Source organism: Hyperolius riggenbachi, chromosome 5, assembly GCF_040937935.1.
Source record: "Hyperolius riggenbachi isolate aHypRig1 chromosome 5, aHypRig1.pri, whole genome shotgun sequence".
Taxonomy (NCBI): domain Eukaryota; kingdom Metazoa; phylum Chordata; class Amphibia; order Anura; family Hyperoliidae; genus Hyperolius; species Hyperolius riggenbachi.
Genome location: NC_090650.1, coordinates 339,957,228 through 339,969,077, shown reverse-complemented (window position 1 = coordinate 339,969,077; position 11,850 = coordinate 339,957,228). Strand labels below are relative to the sequence as shown.

The following is an 11,850-nucleotide window of genomic DNA, read 5'->3' as shown; positions in this document are numbered from 1 at the left end:
GTTGACATTGCCTGTTGTCTCTTAAAAGGGCTCGAAGTCATGCCACCAAACCTCAGGACAAGGTTTGATCGCCCAACGTGGGGCTCGAATCCATGACCCTGAGATTAAGAGTCTCATGCTCTGCTGACTGAGCAAGCCCGGCTAGCTCAGTCGGTAGAGCATGAGACTCTTAATCTCAGGGTCATGGGTTCGATCCCCATGTTGGGCGATCAAAGCTTCACCAAACCTCAGGACCACTTTAAATAGGAGACCGTTAACTTACCATTTAACCTGTCGCTATATTCTTTGGTTGTGGGAAGAAACAAAACATCTGCTAGAAACCCTTGTACATTTGTTGATTGCATAATTTTAGTTTAATTGATAAAATTGTATTTTATATCATCATTTTTATTAGTGCAAAGCCCATTACTTTAGGTTGATACTTCAGTCACAAGTCTGTCCTTTTATAGTTAAAGGGAATTTTGAAAGAATGTTTAGATTAACAGACATAATATTTCAACTGCTTTATAGTTTATAGGGCAGCATGGTGTAGGCATAGTAGATAGAACTCTCGCAGCGCTGAGTCCCTGGTTTGAATGCCACCCAGGGAAGTATCTGCAAGGAGTTTGTATGTTCTCCTTGTGTCTGCATGTGTTTCCTCTGGGCATTCCGGTTTCCTCCCACATCCCACAAATATAAAGATAAGTTAATTAGCTTTCTCCTAAATTGGCCCTAGACTAGAATGGACATATGACTATGGTAGGGATAAGATTGTGAGCTGCTCTGAAGGAACAGTTAATCTGATATGAACATTTGTATAGCGATTTTCTCCTGTCTGACTAAAAATTGCTCAAAAGATGGAGCCAGTGGGATGCGCTCAAGAGGCCACCCTGCAATGTTAGGGAGCCTTGCCTTGAACTCCTTACTGAATAGGTACTGACCCTTGTCAGGATTTGAACCCTGGTCTCGCATGTCAAAGGCAGTGCCCTTAACCAGTACACTATCCAGCCACTCTTAGGCCACATACACACATCAGACCATAGTCTTTTGAAAATGAAAGATCACAGACCAATTTTACCACCCTTCATGTAGTATGAGAGCCATACCTTCACAGTCTTTTCTATGGAGCTGAACTCCCCATCAGAAAAAAATCTTTGCAAAATGCTGCACACACAGATGCTGTAGACATTCAAAAGATCAGTATCTGCAAAAGATCTGTTCCTCCAAAAGATCCGTTCCTGCAAAATGCATTCATAGTCTATGATATGTGCAGATCCTCATACACACCTTGTTTAACAAACATTCATTTGCAGATCAGATCCACCAGGATGGATTTTCAGATCTGCAGATGATTGTCTGATCTGCAGATGAATGTCAATTAAACAAGGTGTGTATGATCTGCAGATCTCGTAGACTATGAATGAAATTTGCAGGAACGGATCTTTGGCAGGAACAGATCTTTTGCAGATACTGATCTTTTGTGTGCAGCATCTTGCAAAGACTTTTTTCTGATGGGGAGTTCAGCTCCATAGAATAGACTGTGTAGGTATGGCTCTCCTACTACATGGAAGGGGGTAAAATTGGTCTGTGATCTTTCATTTTCAAAAGACTATGGTCTGATGTGTGTATGTGGCCTTAGTGACAACAATGTTTGGATACAAATAATACAGGGCAGCTAATTGATTGTACTTAGAGGCAGAACATATTTGCTCACTCTACACAGCAGTAATAAAACACAGGTTGCTTCTGTTCATCTGCTTTTAGCAACAGTTAATATGGAGTATGGAATAACTGACTAGTTGAGAATTGACAAAGAAGTGCAACAAGGTTGCATGTTGTCTCCTTATTTATTTAATTTATATGTTGAATATGTAATGTGGAAAGCTGGTTTGGATAAATCACATGCTGGAATTAAAATAGCTGGCAGGAATATTAACAATCTGGGGTATGACAATGATACCTCTCTGATAGCTGAAACTACGGAAGAATTAAAGAGTCTTATCATGAATGTCAAACAAGAAAGTGCCAAAGCTGATTTACTGCTTAACATCAAGAAAACCAAAATCATGTCATCTGCTCCAATGAACAATCTACAAATAGATGGAAAATAAAGTCGTAACAAATTTAATCTTCCTGGGGATCGAAGATATCTGCAGATGGTGACTGCAGCCTTGAGGTTAAGAGACGCTTGTTACTTGGCCAATTTGGACAAGGTACTAAAGAATAGGGATGTCACCTTACCATCAAGGATCAATAGCTAAAGCTATGGTTTTCCCAGTAGTAACATATGGCTGTGAAGGTTGGACTGTAAATAAGGTCATGTTTAGAAAAAAATATGCTTTTAAAATGTGGGTTTGGAGAAAGCTATTGAGAGTTCCCTGGACTGCCAGAAGATTTAACCAGTCAATACTTAAGGAAATAATAAATATTAAGGGCAAAAGAAGACGGTAGAGGCTAAGATGGATAGATAGTATATGTGAAGCTTATGCAACAGCTGAAAGAAGCCATGATTGATAGACACATCTGGCATGCAGAAGTACATATGGTCACTAAGAGTTGACTAAACAAATAGGGGAGGAGGGGAAATAAAACACTAGGGAGACCGTTTTTGTTAAAAACAATGAATAATAGGTAAGGGGAGGCTATGTACAAGGTGATAGTGTGGTGATCAGTGGTCAGTTACAGTATCCTAGGTCAAATGATATACCTGCAAAAGCTTGGGTTCAGAAAGAGATTCTAATCTAAAGAGAGGGAAGCCTCGGGATCCTATTGAGGCTTCCCTTTGTTTCCTCTACTCTCCCAATGCCACGTTCTGACCCCCTACACATTGGGTCCGCAATTAGTGTGCTTTCTGGTTGCTTGAAACTCGATGTTAAAAATAGGCATCCCTAATATAGTACTATCCTCCACTCTAATATGCTTATTATGATCTCTGTCTTAAATGTTAAAATACAGTTATTGAAAGTATATTAACCTTGGGGGAGCCATGGAACCCGGTCTTTAAAAAGAAACCGTGACTAAGAATTGAACTTCATCCCAATCAGTAGCTGATACCCCTTTTTACATGAGAAATCTTTTCCTTTTCACAAACAGATCATCAGAGGGCGCTGTATGGCTGATATTGTGGTGAAACCCCTCCCACAGGAAACTGTGAGGACCATGGTCCTGGCAGTTTTCTGTCTATGAACCTCATTGCATTGTAGGAAATAGCTGTTTACAGCTGTTTCCAACTGCCAAAAAGCAAGCAGTGTCTCCTTACAATGACATCACCTGCCAGCAGTAAAAATGTCACCATGTGATAAATGTCAGAATGTAAATCAGGGAGCGGAAAGATTTTACAATGGGAAAACACTGACTAAATCATCTATACATAATTGTTGTAAAAATAAAGCTCTTTTATTACATTATTTTCACTGGAGTTCCTCTTTAAGCACAGCAGAGCCCACAAACAGACTGTATCTTATTGTTTTTAGTACTGAATTTACAAATCAGTAAACACATTCATATTCTTTATAATGTAGATGTTTAGCTTGAGTTCCCTAAATGCACTAATCTTAATCTAAGTTAAATTGATGCTTTAAAAAGGGGAAATGTTTTTAGCTGATTTTTGCAATATGTGTCTGTCTCGTTGGATTCTGCACTTGATTGTATTTGATAAATTGTCAGCTTGAGGAACAAAGCTGTGGAATATTGGCATAAATGTCTTCTGACTGCACAAAAGGGAGTATTTTATAAATGATGTGAGACTACACTTTTTAGGCATCTTCTGGCTAATTTGTATGTTCAGCTATTACCTTCTGAAGTAGAAGCATCTTTTTGTAGAAATTTGACAAAAAGCAGACTTCTTTCCTCCGAATACTGCAAATGCACTTTGCAATGTAAAATAAATCTGAGGATGGCAGAGAAGTTAGGTGCCAGCCAGATATATAAAATATGAACTTGTAACTGACACTTGAACTGACCCAAATATCCCAAAATAATAATCAAGACGTGTCTCCTGGTACCACCGGCCTCCCCTCCATTCCACTACTTTAACTCTAGATCACACAGGTTGATAGACGGGACTGGGGAGGACCCAGTGGTCTTGGTACACAGAGGTACCAATGACAAAGGAAAGTAGGAAATACATTGAAGGACCTTCAACATGGTGTTTTCAGAAATACTGCCAGTGCCCCAAGCTTTACCTGAAAGGAAAAAAGAGCTTAACAAGTTGAACAAGTGGCTTAGTACCTGGTGTTTCAAGGAAGAGTTTGGGTTATTGGAAAACTAGGCAGATTGGCTACAGGCTTTACAGTATGTATGGCATGCATCTAAATGTGGGTTGGGTGCGAAAAAGTTAAGAGGTAGGAGTAAATTTTAAACTATGACTTGGTGGTGTGAGGGAAGGGTATAGGGGGAACATGTGGCTCAGACAGGTTGGATGGACAATGGAGAATATAAGCCTAGAAGAGGTGGAGAAGGAGGTAAAGACAGCTCAAAGAATGAGGTGATTACACTTTCTTCTACATAAGGCACTACTAAAAAAGTACATTTTTGGCAGTAAAAAATATAAAATGCATGCAAACCAATACAAGAAACCTTGTAAATATAGTTGGTGATTCATCAGACTAGGTTACTTTCTTCTTCTTCTACCAGTACTACATTTTCTCCAGGCATCCTCCAGGATGGCCGGTAGGATGGCCGGTAGTACACTGGCTCCTCAATCAGGGTAAAAACAGACCATTACAAATTTGCATAAACAATTGGCCACCTTACATATGTGTGCACTCCCTGACACACCTCAGTTTTCCCTATGTTTGCTACCTTCTAGAACACAGACTATGGTGTAGAAGGGATTGGAGCTCCTTGTGCAGGTGTCGTTAAGGGCTGCCTTCCCTCATTGAATGTCCACGCATGGGACTTCGTTGGGAGTCTCTGGCATGGTGTTGCCAGGGATTAGGACACAGCTTGAAGAGCAAGTTTACTTATCAGGTCTCTTGACGGCAAGGATGAGTTGTGGCTTGCCGGACCGTCCCGAGCCATGTTGCTTCTTCCGAGAGAGGAGAGCGGCCGGAAGTGATTACTGCTCATGCGGCTGCGTGTACGCGTAGCCGCAATGTGCGTCATACGTCACCAGGCGGCTTCTTCCTCTCGCAATGCGGACATCGCCGCTCTTCTCTGCTGGCTCCAGGCTCAGTGAGACCTCTCTCAGAACAGGTCAGCGAGCAGTAAGCCTCATGCGGCCACCTTTAGTCCGCAGTCTCTGTGTCTCCGAGCTACTTGGAAACAGAGAGGGAAATTTTTCCAGAAAGGAACATGGCAGCAGGGGAAGCCAGAGGCGGAGCCAGCTTGGGGCGGGCTATTTGAATGTCTGCTCTCAGTGGAGAAAGGGCTCTAAAGGAAGATGGAGCAGAGCAGCATTCCTTCAGCAGAACCCAAAAAGAAAACTGTTTCTAGACCAGCCATGCTTGTTCCTACAACAGCAGGACAGGTATGTTTTTCCCTTTACAACACAGATGCAGGTAATGCTGTGCTGTACGTAGAGGAAATAATTTACTTCATATTTACAAACAAAATTGTTATGTTTGTTTTGCAGTCTAAAGCCTTGGATAAAGTCACATCTTTCAAACATAAAAACAAATCTAAGAGATGTAATAACTGCTCCTCTAAGATATTCAGTACTTGGGAAAAACCTGTTTGCCAAAAGTGTTTAGAAGGAGCTGCTAGTACTTCAGGCAATGACTCTCTTAAAACTATCATGAGATTTTTAGACTTATTTAGGTCTGAGATGCAGTCTACCTTTCAGATTTTGAGGAATGTTTTGACTGACAAACGGACGTCTGTACAGAGTCCTACATCTGTTTCCAATAGTCAAGTAAATAACCTGACTATCAATGAGGAGGATGAGGTTCTCTCAATCTCCTCTAGGGGCGATGATGAGTATTTAATGTCTACTCAAGACTCAGACCAAATCTCTAAAGTGACATGGTTTTTGTTCAGTGCTAAAGAGACGGTAAAACTTTTGAGAGCTATTTATGACAGTGAACAAATTCCAGAAAAGTTTCAAGTGGTCTCTATTCAGGATAAAATTTACAAGTGGCTTGAGACACCAATTTCCAGAACTTTCCCTGATCACAAAATAATCAGATTATTGATCATCAGTGGAAAGAAGGTTTGCTATTCCAAAGTCTTTTAAAAAGAGGTTTCCTTTTGAAGATTCGGAAATTGAACAATGGATCACGATTCCTAAGTTAGACGCAGCCTTGTCACAATACTCAAAGGATGCTGACCTCTCCTTTGAAGACACGGGAGCCCTCAAAGATGCTCTAGACAAAAAAGTAGAAGTACTGTAAATTCTAAAAGAGCGTGGGAAGCAATTTTGTTTATCTTCAAGACTTCAATTTCTACAGTTTGCATTTCCAGAAACTTGATTTCCTGGGTTGACGAGTTCCAGAAATTAATTGCTGTGGGCACGCCTCAGGAACAGTTGTTGGAAGCTATCCCAATTATTGCTAGCGCTTTATTGCAGATGCAGCAGTTGAATCCTTGAGAGAATATGCTAAAGCTGCAACTTTGGTTAATTCTATTCGCAGAGCGATCTGGCTTAGAACGTGGGAAGGTGATATTACTTCAAAGAGCAGATCATGTGCCGTGCAGTTTGAGGGTAAGCTATTATTTGGCAAAGGTTTGGAGACTTTCCAGATCCACAGATAAGAAATTGAAATTTCCCGACAAAAGAAAGAAATTCCAGGCCAGAACGTTTTTTTCATGGCAGGGGGTTTTCTCAAACGAGAGGCAGAGGCCAAGAATCCAATGCGAGGGGCTCTTTTCTCAGGGGTAGAGGCAGTGGTAGTGGATCTACCACTAAGACCACTACTCCTGGAAACAAGGAAAATACATGACATACAGAACAAGGTGGGAGGGAGGTTGTCTCAATTCCTTCCTCAGTGGAAAGATATCGTACCATACCAGAGTGCCTTCATTCTCAACTTTATAGAGTTGGGTTATCGGTTAGAATTCAGGGAATGTCCTCCACCAAAGATCTATCTTACGAGATCTCCAAGAGATCCGATAAAGTCAAGCGCTCTGAGACAGGCTGTTACTTCCTTACTAGAACAGGATGTTATTTGGTGGGTTCCTCTCGAAGAAAGAGAAAAGGTTCTACTCCCACATTTTTATTGTTCTCAAACCGTTGGGGTAGTATAGTTTGATAATCAATTTAAGTCAACTAAATTTGTTTCTAAAAGAAAAAAGTTCAGTAAGAAATATGTTTTTTACTCAGACCTGATTGTCAACAATAGATTTGCACATTCCCATTCACTGTGAGCACCAAAAATGTCTAAGGTTTGCGTTAAAGTTCAGGAACGTCGTGTGCCACTACCAATTTCAGGGGATGCCTTTTGGCTTGGCAGCATCCCCTTGTATTGTTACCAAGGTAATTGCAGAAGTAACAACCTGTTTCCATCTGAGAAAGATAGAGGTTGTCCCTTATTTGGACCACTTCCTTATTTTGGCCCATTTATCTCAGGATTTAGAGAAGGATCTAAATTCATGTCTTCAGTTATTACAGTTTCTGAGATGGAAAAAAAGTTGGGAAAAGTCTAACTTAATTCCCTCTCAAAAAACGATGTTTCTGGGTTACATTCTGGATACAGTAAACAGGAGCATTATTCTTCCAAAAATCCCTGCGATATTGTTACAGTCAGAGGTCTCGCTACGGGAAATCTTGTCCCTGCTATAATCAATGTCTTCCTCCATCCCAGCAGTGCAGTGGGCTCAGTACCACTCCTGTGTACTACAACAATGGTTGTTTCAAAAAGGAATCACTGGTTATGGGATCAGAAAAGACACCTGTATCTGGAAGCCAAGGAGTCCCTCAGGTGATGGTTAAGTCCACTAAACCTATCCCAAGGTCGCACATGGATTCAGGAGTCTGGTCAGAGTGACCACAGACGCAAGTGCATGGGGATGGGGGGCTCATGTACAAAAATGTCAGATTCAAGGAAAGTGGTCAGAAACTATGAGAGAAAAGTCATCAAACTTCAGAGAACTATCAGCAGTAAAAGAAGCTTTTTTAGGTTTAGTAGTTCAGGTCCAAGGTCATCACGTAAATGTGCTCTCAGACAATATGGTCACAGTTTCCTACTTAAACAGACAAGGAGGAACAAAGGTACCAGATTTGCTGTATCTTTCCTTGGAAATCATGAACTGGGCAGAAATTCATCTAAAATCTTTGTCGACAACCCACATAAAGGGTTCATAGAAGAGGGAGACTGCTACACTCACATAATATCCCAAATGGGAGCAGGGAGTTCCAAAGCCAGAGAGTCCAGAAGTAGTGGTAAAAAAATCCCGCTGCACCAGATGGTAGGGTAAAGTGAAAAAATCTTTATTTTGTTAATCCATGTCAATGTTACAGATAAAAAAAGCTCACACGTATCGGAGCAGTAGATGGCTCCTTAATCATAGCTATGATTAAGGAGCCATCTACTGGTCCGATACGCGTGAGCTTTTTTAACTGTAACATTGACATGGATTAACAAAATAAAGATTTTTTCACTTTACCCTACCATCTGGTGCAGCAGGATTTTTTTACCACTACTTCTGGACCACATAAAGGGTTCATTGAACAGGATACCAGACAAACTCAGCAGAAGTCCAATTCTAGAAGCCGAATGGGAATTGAATTAAGAAACGTTTCTTCTACTTTCTCAGAAATGGGGTGTGCCCAGTCTGGATCTTTTTGCATTCCCGGGGAAGGAAAAGGTTCCAGACTTCTGTTCGATTCACGCATCTTCGCCAGTTCACAGACTAGATGCTCTTTAGGTGAACCGGGGGGAAGGGCTGGTCTATGCCTTCCCACCGTTCAATCTTCTAACAAAGGTTGTCAGGAAGATTCAGTTGGAGAAAGCCATGGTAATTTTGTGATCACACCTTGGTGGCCAAAGCGAGTGTGGTTTCCGATAATCGGGTCTCTGGCGGTACAGGAAACATTCATGCTCCCTATGAGGAAGGATTTACTTTCCCGACCCACTAAATCTAAAATTGACTGCGTGGATCCTGAGAAGCAATTATTAATTAATAAAGGTTTCTCTGAAAGAGTGGTGAAAACACTCTTGAAGAGTAGAAAGGAAATCACAAACAAGATTTACAGAAAGGTATGGAAAACATTTAACAGTTGGAAGTTAAGAAAGGGTTATGCAAATACAGATAACTTACTGGCGGTGGTACTGGATTTCTTACAAGATGGGGTAGACATGCAGCTTGCTTTGAGCATCATAAAGGTCCAAATTGCAGCCTTATCGTTGTTTATGGATATGCAACTGGCTAAAGATCCCTACATCAAAGCATTTGTTAAAGCAGTATCCAAATCTAGACCAGTGTTGGTAGAACCCTTTCCTCCCTGGGATCTTTCTTTGCTTCTTCAGGAATTAGCGAAAGAGCCCTTTAAACCTCTTCACAAAGTTCCGATTAAATTGATGACTTTAAAAGTAGCCTTTTTGTTAGCAACCACCACAGCAAGAAGGGTAGGTGAGTTGCAGGCTCTGTCAGTAAAAGATCTGTATATGACTATACTCCCAGACAAAATCATCTTTAGACCTGACCTAACTTACATCCCTAAACTCAGTACAAGGTTCCACAGGACTCAGTACATTATTGTTACCCTTGTTTTGTGAAAATCCAAAATCTAACAAAGAAAGGACAGAAAAGCTATTTTGATTTATTTACAAAGGAGTAGAGACTGGAGAAAGTCAAATAATTTACCTATTTTATTTATGGGACAAAGAAAAGGATTACAGGCAACGAAGTGCAGTATTTCTAGATGGATAGAAAGGTTATTGTACAGTGTTATCAGGAAGCAGGTAGACAGATACCTAGCCAGGTTAGAGCTCAATCTGCGAGGTCTTTATTTACCTCATGGGCAGAAAGGGCTGGATCATCAATTGAACAAATATGTAGGACGGCAACATGGCCAAATCCATCTACATTCATCAAGCACTATCGCATCGATCTTCTTTCAAGTCAGGATGTGTCGTTTGGAAGAAAAGTGCTACAAGCTGTTATCCCTCCCTAAGAGTGAGTAAAATATTTTTTTACTTGTGCTCTGTGGCCTCTCAACCTATCGGCCGTCCTGGAGGACGCCTGGAGGAAATCCCAGCTAGACTTACCGGTAATTGGGATTTCTAGGAGTCCTCCAGGTCGTCCTCTCCTATACCCTCCCTTTAATTCGGTATGGGAACCTTTGGCTTTGGGCAATCACTGTTTCTATGGGTATGTGCACCGAAGGTGGTACTCTGTGATAACTGAGGTGTGTCAGGGAGTGCACACATATGTAAGGTGGCCAATTATGTATGCAAATTGGTAATGTCTGTGTTTCTCCTGATTGAGGAGCCGGTGTACTCTCAACCTATCGGCCATCCTGGAGGACTCCTAGAGATCCCAATTACCGGTAAGTCTAACTAGGTTTTTCAGCTATATGTACTACTTTAGATATAATCTGGGATTAGACCAAATGGGTTATCTTTTTGGTCACCACAGATATCAACAAGTTTTGGTGCTGATGACCCTGTTGCCAATCTACCTGTTGCCTGTAATGATCCGCTCAGCTGTCTGCACAGACAGACAGCTGTTTGACCATTCCTTAAGTCTGAGGGCTGCAGGTCTCTGGAAAAGAGACCTGTCTTTGCTTTGCAAGTTTCAGACCTGCTCTGCTGCTGAGGAATTTGCATATATTTGTTATGCAGATTGCCTTGCTGCCTCCTTTGAAGGCTGGCAGTATAAATACCATGTTCTCCCAGAATCCTTTGCTGGTCATTTGAATGGTTTGTTACTGCTAAACACTCCTAGAGTGTCAGCCCTGCCTGTTTGTTAAAGATCATCTTAGAGTAATTCTTGGGACTGTACTAGGCATTCCCTCTAGTGCAGTCGGATTGTATTATCTGTTTTGCCTGTACTGTCTTTCTGTTGCGATTGTCCTGTTGCCACCGGCGGTCGACAGGAAATCGTTCTGTCTGTCTAGGGGTGCTAACCAGAGCAGCGGTTGCTACTGGTAGCCCCTTCTCTATATCTGTCTGGATTGCATTAGCCCTAATGGTAGAGGCAGTGCTTCCTTCTGTGTCTCGATTGCCTTGTCGCCAGCGGCGGTCGACAGGGAATCGTTCTGTCTGTCTGGGAGTGTAGGCCAGAGCTGCGGTTACTACTGGCTGCTTCATCTGTCTGGATTGCATTAGCCCTAATGGTAGTGACAGTGCCTCCTTCTGTATCTCTGCCTTTGGGTGATCGTGCAGAAACGCGTTTGCTGTTGAGAATGAGTGCGGTGTTCGCGTTTAGCGTTTGTTATTTTCCTTATCTTCTCATTGTTATTTGCTGTACCTTTGCTACTCTCGTGCTCTGTTCTGATTCAGCCTTGTGTCACTTCTGGCAATCGCCTCTCTCTTGCGATTGTGTTCCCGCTTTGTTTCTGCGAATGTGTGTTCGCCGTCGCTGGGTGGCGACTAGATTGGGGAACACACATTTAGTCTGTCTCTGTGCTCTCTCTTTTGGAGGGCTATCGTGCCCTACTTTGCCTTGATCTGTACAATTCCCATCTGGCATCTGTGGCCGTGCAGAGGCTGTGATCGTCTGCACTCCACAGCTCCATCTGCTGGTGGGAATTGCCCTCTACCGGTGCATTGCACCTAACCTGGGTTCTCTAAATTAGACGTTTGTGGAGGATTTCCGCTGTGTCAGCGCGTGTCTTGTGCGCTTACCACGGAAGTAGAAACCCGCAATCGTTACATTGCCGTTCATAAACAACGTTTGTTAGGTTCTAAACATTACATGCCAGGAGCACCCCACAAAACTTGCTGTTTTCGTAATGCCCTGACCCAGTCATTTGTCATTCAAATCTGG

At 42.0% G+C, this 11,850-nt stretch overlaps 1 protein-coding gene and 1 non-coding gene across 3 annotated transcripts in view; both read left to right on the top strand.

Annotated features, from left to right (window-relative positions):
* RB1CC1 (RB1 inducible coiled-coil 1) overlaps positions 1–11,850 on the top strand; it is a 228,457-nt gene that overhangs the window by 146,350 nt on the left and 70,257 nt on the right. The gene's annotated exons all lie outside the window — the stretch shown is intronic.
* On the top strand, positions 136–208 carry TRNAK-CUU (transfer RNA lysine (anticodon CUU)). The gene has a single exon. It is a non-coding gene; the product is annotated as a tRNA-Lys (tRNA).